Source organism: Meleagris gallopavo, chromosome Z, assembly GCF_000146605.3.
Source record: "Meleagris gallopavo isolate NT-WF06-2002-E0010 breed Aviagen turkey brand Nicholas breeding stock chromosome Z, Turkey_5.1, whole genome shotgun sequence".
Lineage (NCBI taxonomy): Eukaryota > Metazoa > Chordata > Aves > Galliformes > Phasianidae > Meleagris > Meleagris gallopavo.
The window spans coordinates 19,413,934-19,425,637 of NC_015041.2; the positions used below are offsets into that span (position 1 = coordinate 19,413,934).

The 11,704-nt window shown below is 38.1% G+C and overlaps 1 protein-coding gene across 1 annotated transcript in view; it reads left to right on the forward strand.

The window, feature by feature from the left end:
• Nucleotides 1-3,045: 3,045 nt before the first annotated feature.
• The window catches only part of LOC104914932 (erbin-like), a 62,618-nt gene continuing 53,959 nt past the window's right edge, over nucleotides 3,046-11,704 (forward strand). Inside the window, exon 1 of the mRNA XM_010725487.3 lies at nucleotides 3,046-3,068. The gene's annotated coding sequence lies outside the window, so the exon portion shown is untranslated. The remainder of the gene's footprint in view (nucleotides 3,069-11,704) is intronic.

Sequence of the window (11,704 nt, forward strand, 5' to 3'; positions counted from 1 at the left end):
AAAATATCTGAAGTTCTATCTATATCCTTGGAAAACTGGATGTAAAAATGATCTACATCTAAATAGTGTCTGAAATGCAGCACCAGATTCTTGTGAACATAAGTTGCAGGTTCAGCAAAATCAGAATGTTTTTGCCATGGATGTAATTTTTAGTGTTTGGATGATGGAAAACATTTCTAGACTCATTTGGAGTGTTTCTGGTAGGCTGTTAGGAAATAGAACATTTTGAGAGCTGCTGCTTTTTCTCTACACATTACTGTATTGATCTTGGAATTAATATTTTTGAGGGAAGAAGTGATAGCTCTGAAAATGATCCAAGTTGTCAGCAATTTGTCAGCAAAATTAACGTCAGTGGTAACCAACACGGCTTCATCAAAAGCAAGTCATGCTTGACAAACTTGGTGGCCTTTTATGATGGAGTTAGAGCATCAGTGGATAAGGAAGAGCAACTGATGGCATCTGTCTGGACTTGTGCAGGTTGGGCAGAGAATGGCTTGAGAGCAGCCCTTAGGAGAAGGATCTGGGGACGTTGGTTGATGAAAGGTTGAGCACAAGCCGGCAATGTGCGCTTGCAGTCCAGAAGTATCTTGGTTTGCATCAAGAAAAGTGTGGCCAGCAGGTCAAGGGAGATGATTCTGTCCCTCTTATTCTGCTCCCATGAGACCCACCTGGAGTGCTGTGTCCAGTTCTGGGGTTCCCAACACAAGAAGGACGTGGAGTTGTTGGAATGGGTCCATAGGAGGGTCACAAAGATGATGAGAGGGCTGGAGCACCTCCACTATGGGGACAGGCTGAGAGAGCTGGGAATGTTCAGTCTGGAGAAGAGAAAGCTCCGAGGGGACCTTACAGCAGACTTCCAGTATCTGAAGGGGGCCTACAGGCTACAGGAAAGCTGGGGAGGGATTCTTTAGAAGGGCGTGCAGTGAGAGAATGAAGGGAAATGGTTTTAAACTGGAAGAGGACAGATTTAGATTAAATATTAGGAAGAAATTCCTTACTGTGAGGGTGGTGAGACCCTGGAACTTGTTGCCAGAGAACTTTTGGATGCCCCCTCCCTGGAAGAGTTCAAGGCCAGACTGGATGGGACTTTGAGCCACCTGGTCTAGAGGGAGATGTCCCTGCCGATAGCAGGGGATTGGAACTAGATCATCTTAAAGGTCCCTTCCAACCCAAGCCATTCTGTGATTCTATGATTACTGCAGTTCTTCTGTCTTCATTTACAGGTAGCACTGAAGATGGGATGATACATGTACATACACTGATATATGAAACAGGATATCAGAGAACTCTTAAATAATTATACTAATGTGAACTATTATTTCTTTCTCTGTTATGTTTAATAATCTGTATGTGCTTATGTGTATTTGTGTTCAAACTAAAAGAAAACCTTGGCTAGATAAGGTTTTTTACAAGATCAAGGCATATATTTTTAATAAAAGTGAAGTGAAAATTATGACAGCAAAAAAGCCTAGGGCCTTCATGACCTTAATGTTCTACAGCCACTTGTATTCTGTGCTACAGAGTATAACTTGCAGGTGTTGAATTCACTTTTTTTCCCTTTTTTCTAATGGATGGGTGCACCGAGGGAAGATTAATGTGCTTACAGCTGTTATCTTACACTCTCAAGATGCTGCTTGTACATCTTTCTGCAGTGGCAAATGACTTGATGGTGATCTGGAAGGTCATTTTGGTAGTGAGCTCTTCCTAGGAGAGCATGCTCATTTTGGGTTTCTGCTCTCATGATCATTTGTGATATTAACTCTGAAACTCTTTTAAATTCTGAGCTGTGTTGTTTTTTTTTTTTCTTTTCCCAGAATTTCCTGGTGAGAGAAAATTCCTTAAGTTCACATTTCTGCAATTCATAGTTAGTCACAGTTATCCAGTGTTTGTATGGTTTAATTCAGCTCCACTAAACTTATGTAGGATGATTTATTCTAAGTAAAGGAAAATAATGAATTTTTCAGTAGATTACCTTCTGGGGAAGAACAGGGAATAGAGTGAAGAATGCTAAATAGTACTTGGAAAAAAATGTAGAATTTGACTTTAAGGTAATTTTTGTTAGTTCATGTATGGGTGTTGTTTTTTAATTTTCCTGAAGGAAAGAATTAACTTAAGGGCTCAGTTGTAAGTGGAAGGAGAAGAAAGATGCTTAAACCTGTGTGTTCCCATCCTGTCTGGGAATGTGGCAGGAAGGGGAAATCAATTGGGCCTCTCAATTTGGCAAGCCATCTGGCTCTAATTCTGATAGATAAGATCAGAAACACTGACATGGGAGAGAGAAACTACTGGAGCTTTACTGTTTTTACTGTGCTATTGTTTAACTACAGTGCATCATTTTAAGGCATCTTATTTTAAGATTTTTTTTTTTTTTTCCTGAAACAATGTTTTGTGTAGGAGGGAGCTTTCTGTGGGTGTTACAAAATCCTGTTCTTCCAGTGCATTATTCTTAATCTAAAGTTTCATACTTTGGGTCTCTTACCAGAAATTTCATCTAAGAAATTTAAAACATAAACAATACAAATACTAAAAAAGCAGGATAAAATTAAAATGACCTTTAATAGACTTAGATGAGACAAATTTACTTCTTCATTTGTATTTATCTGAGTGAGCTCCTCATCTTTTTTAAAGCAGCACTTTTGTCTTGCTTCACTGAAGCAAAGCAAAGGTGCTGAGGATTGTGGCATTCCTGTGCTTCTTGCAGTGCTGCTTTTACTAGAGAAAGGTGGAGCAGACAAACGTTTCTGTGGAGTTTTCCTGTTCAGTACTGGTAAAAAGGAAGGAGATGCATTGTCAGGATTTCCAATGTTCAGTATTCTTTCATGATGCTGCTGTTACTGAATTGGTTGTACAGTAGCAGTCTGTAACAACTCATGGGAAAGATCATGGGCCGTCAAGAGAACAAATTAAAACAGTATTACAGGATGGAAGAGAAGTAAATCTCTACTCACAGTTACTTTTAGATCTCATTCTTATTTTTCTCTTACCTCTACTGCAGAAAACCTGGTCACGAAGCAACAAACTGTAACCTAGACTTTCAGAAATAGTGCGCTCACTTCCATCTATCCCAGGTGCAGTAAGTCCCTGCCTGTTGCTACTGAGTTCGATTAGGTGTTTACTCATTTTAGATTCATAGATAACAAGATACTCAATTTGTGTTAAATACTAATAGTTTTATATTTCAGCTTCTGAATTTGAAATGTCTATTGAAGAGTGACCTTAGCATGGGAATGCTATTAATTTTCCTGAAACTTATATAAACTTGTTTTTAATCACTGAAGGGGCTGAAGGGAGAAGTGCCCACTGGATAATTCAAGTTATTTGAAATCACAAGAATTCTTCTGGGATTTCTACATTGTCTTTTTCAGGTCTTTTCTCCTAGTCCGAGGAAAAAAGGCTTATTACGTCAGCAGCCAATTAGTAAAGCACTGCCCTACTTCTTAAAATATTTCTTTGGTGCCATTGAAGTAACTAATTTTCTCCTACTAAAAAGCATGGGATTTAGGGAAGTTAAGCAGAAGTTTTGAGGCTGTAACTTGCACTATGATGGGAAGCAAGAATGAATTGTTTAAACTGTCTTACTGATGAAAAACTTTTTCTCTAATTAAGCTGTATTAACAACTTTGTTACGGAGAACTTGTTCTTCAGTGTAGTTGTCTAAATTCCAAGTAATTCTTCAATTTTTTTTTAAATTGTAAACTGTAAACTACTATTCTTCACTATCTAAGGAGACCAAAAAATACATTGGAAACCATTTAAGAATACATACATATTTTAAATTATGTTCTAACATTCTTTTATCTAATCTTCAAAATGCCTGATGCATTAAAATAAAACTAATTATGGTTTTTGATTTTTTTTTTAAAGTCTGATCATAGTTTGTTAGCATAGAATAACACAACAGTACATAAAGAGAAAAATAACTTCACTTACATGCTTAGTTACTGTATTAGGACTGAAAAGAGACTACAAATTGGCAAAACTGAAATGTTCTGAGAGTAAAGCTAAATACGGGTCAAGAAAATCCTGGAAAGTCTTGTATTTAGAACCATGGCTCAGGCAAAGAAGAGTAGTTCTTGTATATCAAAATTGTAACCACTAATTGATATAGATGAAGATTTAAGTATTATGAATGAATATGAAGAAAAAATAAAGTTTAAGACGGTAGTGCTGCTGAGAGGAGTTTTGACTTAGTATGTATCATTATTATTGTGTAAAGTAGAAGGAGAAGGTACTTTGAGTCTGGAAAATACTGATTTTTATTTTTAATTCTCTTTATTGAAATAGACTGGCTACTCCTTACTGACACGGTAAAAAAAGTGCTTTTTAAAGCTTACCTGTAAATATAAACTTCTTGTTTCCAGTACAACATTTCATAAAAAACAAATGGGAAGGCAAAAAATAAGCTGACTTGCTGAGGTGGGTAGCAGAATAAAGACAGAAGCATTCTTTAAGATAGAGCGTTCTAAAGAAAACTCAAACTCCTTTTGCATATTCTGTTTCTTTAAGCACTACATTTCATTACAGCTCTGCATAGCATTTCATCTTTCAGAATGCATCTATACTTATGTCTTTTAGTATTTAGTAGTGTCTTTTTTTTTTTTTTCAATAGAGCAGTCCCTAATGGGGATTAAATATGTGCAACTGCAAGCACTCCTGTCTTTTAAACTGTGTTCTCTGTGTGTGTTTCCGCTTGTATTACTTTCACCACCAGCTGAGTTGTGTAACCTGTTCAGATGTGGTGCAGGAGTTTTCTGGGCAGCTTATCTGTTTATTAGCTTCAAGGTATTTGGTCTAGTTCTTCTTCCTCTCATGTTTCCAATCTCTGATTTCTGGTTCTCAGTCTCTTATTTTTTGGGCCCACTATGTTCTTCTGACCTCTGTTTGATTGTCCTAATTTTAGCTAGAAGTTTTGGTAATTATGTTTTTGTAGTGGGGTGCATATGGAGCAGGACATCAGGTTTTTGTTTTTAATATACAGACTGCACACTGTCAGGAAAAAAATAAAAAGAATATTAACTGTCAGTCTTATAATGGGAAATTGATTTTCTTTTTTTCTTTCCCCTTTACCACGTTAGTTTTTGTTGTACTGCAATGTGTTGCATGAATTTATCCACAGGAAAAGTCTAGTTAACAGATGAGAACTTTTATTTTATAGTGAAATACTGCATATTTACAACAGTGCAGCTTGCTTGTTTAAAAACCTTTACTATCTGCTACAGATGGCTGAGTAGTGTAAGGAGTGGTTTCCTGGCTACATTGTACATGAAGTCATGAAGTGCCAAATATGATGAGAGCAGTTTTGTACTGGAATACCAAAATACATTAAATTCATTCAGGAAGCAACATATGTCAAATGAATAAAAATATCACACTCGTGCAAAACAATATGGTAGCTATGCTTTTCAAATCTGTTCTCCTACCCTCACAAACTGAGGGGTTAAAAGACTTACAGTTGCATGTATTGAGAATAGTGTTAAGTATTAACTGCTGGCTTAGGCTTTTGGTATTTTCTTTACTGTTCATTTCCCCATACCTTTGCTTTTTCTTTTGATTAACACGTGCTGAAATGGAAACTTAAAGGCTATCAATAGGGGTGTTGTATATGGAAAAAGAGTATTTTATTTTTTGAATATTTAGGCACGTGCACGGCATATAAGACCATTTATTTAATTTGTTATGACTGGTGACATGCTTTTCTTTATCTTCTGAAGAAAGATGTATGTATTTGCTTGATATTGCAGTAGAGAAACAGCATTGTTAATGTCTTCTGCTGTTCATTTTTATTTTCACTTCTGCCCAAACTCTGCAATTTCAGCAAGTTCTCAAAATGGGAAGTGAAAGCATTCACTAATAGCTCCATGTATTGCAGGATTTTATGATAAAGAAGTAAACTCATGGTGGAGGGCATTTTGTTGTATCTTTTTTCCTTGTTTGCAAAGTGGGTGGTGGTCACTTTGTTTCAGTTTCCAACTTTAATTTGCATGTAGATTTTGCTTCTGCTCTCAAGTAATTTGAAAGCTTTAATTTTGTAGCTGTCTTAAACCAACCCGGAGAAACAAAGCATATATGTTTAAAGCAGTTTTGCTTGTACTTTCTGAATGTTTTTTTTTTTCTTCTGTCACTTGTCATACAGTTAGATAATTCACTGAGGTTAATTTTTTACATGAGGTCCTCATTGTTGTTCTGTCTTGTGATAGCACCCTGAAGGAGGAGGGAATTGAGAGGAAGTATTTTCATAGCTGTGGCAAGCGCAGATTTATTTAAATCTAGCATTTAATAATGAGATAGTTTCACCTAAAGCTTGGCTGTAGCTGAAGCCATAATAATTTTTGTATTCTTTTTGTATAAATGTGTGTGTAGGTATGCAAGATTAACAGATCTGTCTTGAAGTGGAGTGTAATCTTGGTAATCTCGTCTTCTGGATTGAAAGAGGAAATGTTGGTGTTTCTGTTTTGAATTCCCTGTTGCTTCTCGAAGTCTTCAGCTTTTCCATGGTAATGATGCTACCAAGAAAGTGTTCATGTGCTGAGTCAAGATGTACAGCCCGGAAGAATTTCTGCAGTTACTTCTGTGTGTTTAGGTCCACCTCATTTTGGTTCTGTGTTCTTTCAGATTTGTTCTGCCACTCCACCAGTTTTCCCTGACTGTGATTGTATTATTTTGTCTGGTCTCATCAGCTCTCTTCAGTATAGCTAGGAGAGATTCTGTGGAGAGTATAAGTAGGAATGAAGATAATGTCTTCTTTCTCTGCCTTAATTGTCTGCAGCATGGCACCTGTCTTCATTCTAACCAAGAAATTTTGTGTTTCATAAGCAAATATTGGTCCTGTTATGCATAGGAAAACCTTTCCTGTTCAAGCACGATACAGTCCTTTGCTTCTATTCCTCTCCATATTTATCAGTGGCTGCAAATCTGTCCTGTAGCTACTGAATTATAGGAAGTATCAGAAATAATGGCGTGAAGAAATTTCCCATCAGGTCTATGGTTTACTTCTGTCCTTTTTTTTTTTGTTTGAACAACTTCAGTTCTCATCACTTTTAGTTTTAATAGGTAAACAAAACTATGAAGCCCAATGATTTATTTATTCTTCCTCTTTGGAGTTCACTCCAAATTTCTACTAACGTGTATATGTTATTGATAGCAATGTAGAGCCAACTTCTCATATTTAGTGTGTCTCTCTCTCTAAAGGCATCTTAAACAATTATCTTATTGTGAATTTTACCGTTTATAAGATAGTTTGCAACATAAATCAGTGTTCTAGTTTATAATAGCATCTCAATTATTATGCTTTGTTTAATCTTTCCTAGTGTTTTCCTTTTGAAAGTATCCCTTCTCCTTAGGCTGTCAAAGACATTGACTCTGTAGAGTTGGAAGCAAGCTAGAAGGGAATTCTGTGGAATTTTTATCAGTTTCTTATTATCAGTGTTTATGTTAGGTGTGCATTTCTCTTAACTTGAATTAGAATCTTGTATGGTCTGCAGAGACACTGGTTTCATCTATACAAACTATTAGACTTGCTTTACATCTGAATAGCTAAATGTTCCCCAGTAGTTGTTTTATTACAGGGACTTAATATGGCATAAATTATTTCACTTTTTAAAATTGGAAATGGGTTGCAACCTTCTCTAAGTAATGGGTACTATCCACTATGGAGTGGCAGTTTCTGATGCAGTAGGACAGATAAGGGATGCAGTGGCCAAACTGTGTATTTCACAACTTTATTTCTTTTTACAAATCTACTTGCTATTTAAAAAAAAAAAAAAAGAGGTTTTGAATCAAAACTTGGTATTCATTTTCTACAGGATTATTTTAGCCTGAGTATTATAATTAGTCCACGCCAAGTGAAAAGCTAAAATTCTTAACCAGGAGCATTTACTGATAAAGTACTTTCTGGTATTGGTCGCTTTTGAATTTAAGAATTAGTTCCTTGGTTATTTAAGTTTAAACTTAAAATAAAGAACAAAACAAAACAAAAAAGCCAACAGCCACAGTTTGGCATGTTAGGGATGACGGTCTCTTCTGTATGATGTAGTTTTGTTTCCTCAAGTCTTTTATAAATGTAAAACTAGATGTTAATTCTTATAAATGTAAAGCATTACTTTAGATGTTAGTAACATTTTGTCACAAAAATATTTACAGCATTTGCTGAGAAAAGTTGTCTTTCACGTAAGACCACATCCTGTAGGTATTTCTTCCAGTTCTGAGCTTCAAATGTACAACTGCTGACATAGCATTATGTAGACTATAACTTCTTCTTGTGGCCTGGGGTATCTGCAGAAATGAGATTCGGAATGGTTAACTATTCTTTTTTCTTTTTTTTTTCCCTCCAAACTGCCACCTCCATTGCTTTTTGTCATGGTTGATTTCAACCCATGTGAATCCAAGGCAGACTAAATCGTAAAATTTGACCTACATTGGTGAATTTTACTACCTGAATGTGCTGATGTGCTGTTGTGAGCCATTAACAACTCTTTTTGAAAATGTTTTTTTATGCATCTTTTTAATGCTAAGAGTGAAAACAAAAATAATGATTATCACCTTTACTTTGAAGGAGTCTAAGTTTAGAAAATCTGTGTGGAATGCGTAGTCCTGTGATATGCTGAATCTTCTCCAACAGGAGACGAGATGCTTCCTCTTCCTGTTGCAGTTTCCTCGCTCTGTCTGCAGAGATTTTGTACTGGAAATGAACGAGTCAATCTAACTAGAAAGAAGTTCCCTCCAGTATCGTGCAGAGTCTTTTACTGTATCAGTCACTGATTGGACTCATGGTGTGTTTTATAGAATCACAAAGTAGTCGAAATAGGCAGGGACCTCTGGGTCCAACCACTGCTAAAGCAAAGGCATCCAGAACAGGGTGCCCACACTTGTTTTCAGGTAGCTTTTGAAGATCTCTTAAAAGGAGACTCCAACCTCTCTAGGCAGCCTGTGCCAGTGCTCTGTCACCTGCACAGCACAGAAGTGCTTCCTGGTACTCAGAAGGAACCTTCTGCGTTCCAGTTTGTGCACACAGCTTCTTGTCCCAGTACAGGGCTACAGGGCAACACTGTGAAGAGCCTGGCTCCATCTTATTTGCACTCTTCCTTCAGGTAGATAAGACATTAGAGAGATCCCTTCTCTCAGCCTCTAACAAGAGAGATGCTCAATTCCTCCATCATCTTGATGTGACCCTCTTTTGGATTATTTCCAGTATACCCAAATCTCTCTTGTACTTGGTGGCCCAGAACTGGACACAGCACTCTAGATGCATCCTTCCCAGTGCTGAGAGGAGGAGAAGGATCACCTCTTGATCTGCTGGCAGTACTTTGCCTACTGCAGCCAAGAATACAGTTTGCTGCTTTAGCATCACGGCACATTACTGACTCTTGTTGACCGTGGTGTCTACAAGGACCTCCAGGCACTTTTCACAGGTCTGCTTTCCAGTTGAATTTGAGGTTATTCCTCCCCAGATGAAAGACTGCACTTCTTCTCGGCAAACTACATGAGGTTCCTGTCAGCCCGTCTCTCTAGCCTATTGAGTTCTGTCTGGATGGCTGCATGGCCCTCTAGTGAGTAAGCCACTGCCCCTACTTATATATTGTCCATGAATTTGACAAGGATGTGTTCTGCCCCATCATCTAGATTGTTAATGAAGATGTTAAACAGGACTGTACTCAGTATAGATCCCTGGGGCATTCTGCTCATTACTGGCCTCCAGCAAAGTAGACTTTGCACCACTGATTGCTACTCTCTGTGTCGTTTTTGTGACTAGAAGTGATTTCTCTGTCACGTTCCTAAGGGTTGAGGTGAGGCTGACGGGCCTGTAGTTCCTTGTGTCCTCCTTGTTGTACTGGTTGTGTGAGCTTAGTATTAAATGGAAGGCAAGTGTGAGTAGGGAAAATTAGGTCTTAATCTTTCTGTAGCAGTCTGTAGTGTGGATTAAACTCACTTGACTTGGTTTTTGAGTTTCTGTTGCTGATTTAGGATATTCTTTCACTCAGTCATGGACTCCAATAATGTGTTTCTCTCTGATGCTCTGGGGAGATTACAGTGGCAATGATGTTGAAAAGTGAGTTTTTCTTTCTATTGTGAGAAGGAAAAGTATTTTCATATAGTTGCAAGTAAAAGTCTTTCCATTAGATCTAATGTTAAGTTTACATTTTTTTCCTTACACTGTGTTTCCTAAAGAGATGAGAAAAATTTGACTTAGTTTGTGTGAACTAATTTTCATTTATACTAGTATCAGCAAAAATTACTTCTGCAGGAGAAGCTTTGCTGTTTGTTACTTACTCACTGGAGTAGTAATGTATCAAATGGATAGTTTTGAAAATATCCCTAAGCAGCTAAAAAACAATTTCTCATGCCAGTAGTTTATTTGTACATCCTAGTCTTTAATCTGTGAAATTACAGGTGATAGAAAACTGTGCTAGGGGACATATGTTGCTGGATCTGCTGCTTACCAAGGTGGAAGAACTTACTGGAAATGTCAAGATTGGAGAAAGTCTGGGCTGTAGTGATCATGCACTGGTAGAATTCTCAATCTTGAGATATATAGGATGGGCTTAAAGTAGAATCAAGATCCCAATCCTCAGAAAGGCAAACTTTTGGCACTTTAGGGCACTGGTGCATGTAATCTGTTGGGAAACTTGGAAACCAGCATCCCCAAATCCTTCTCCTCAGGGCTGCTCTCAAGCCATTCTCTGCTCAGACTGTGTCTGTGCTTGAGATTGCCCTGACCCAGATGTTGGACCTTGCACTTTGCCTCGCTGAACCTCATGAGGATGTTGCTAAACCAGCACATATCTCATTTGAGAAGTTATGGCAGTCAAGTGAGCTTCCCAGGGTCTGAAAAAGGGGCACATAACACCTATTTTTAGCAAGGGGAAAAAGGAAGATCCAGACAACAACAGAGTAGTCAGTCTCATCTCTACTGAGCACGGTCAGGAAGCAGATTCTCCTGGAAAGTATGCTAGGGCATGTGGAGAACAAAGAGGTGACTGGGGATATCCAGCATGGCTTCACTAAAAGCAAATCGTATCTGACAGATTTGGTGACCTTCTGCAGTGGGGTTACAGCTCTGGAGGATAAGGGAAGAGCAGCTGAACTACTTGATCTTGTGCAAATAGCATTTGATGCTGTTCTGCAGGACATTCTTGTCTCTAAACTGGAGAGATGTTGGCTTGATAGATGGACCACTCAGTAGATAAAGAATTGGCTGGATGGTCACATTCAAAGAGTTGAGGTCAGTGGCTCAATGTCCAAGTAGAGACCAGTGATGAATAGTGTTCTTCAGAGGCTGGTATTGGAATTAATGCTGTTTAACTTGGTGGTGACATGGACAGTGAGGTTGAATACCCTTCAGTATGTTTGTACCAAGCTCTGTGGTATTGTCAGCACACTGGAGGGAAATGATGCAATCCAGAGGATGGAAGCCCTGACAGGCTTGAGAGATGGACCCATGTGAATCTCATGAATCTGAACAAGACAAAGCGCATAGTCCTGCACCTGGACTGGGGCAATCCCAGGCATCAGTTCAGACCGGGTAATGAATGAATAGGGAGTAGCTGTGATGATAAGGTCTCGGAAGCGTTGGATGATTTAAACATAAATAAAAATTGGACACGAATTGGCAGTGTGTGCTTGCTGCCCAGAAAGTCAGCGGTACCCTGGACTGCATTAAAAGAAGCATGACCAGCAGGATAAGGAAGGTGATTTTTTCTTCCTCCCC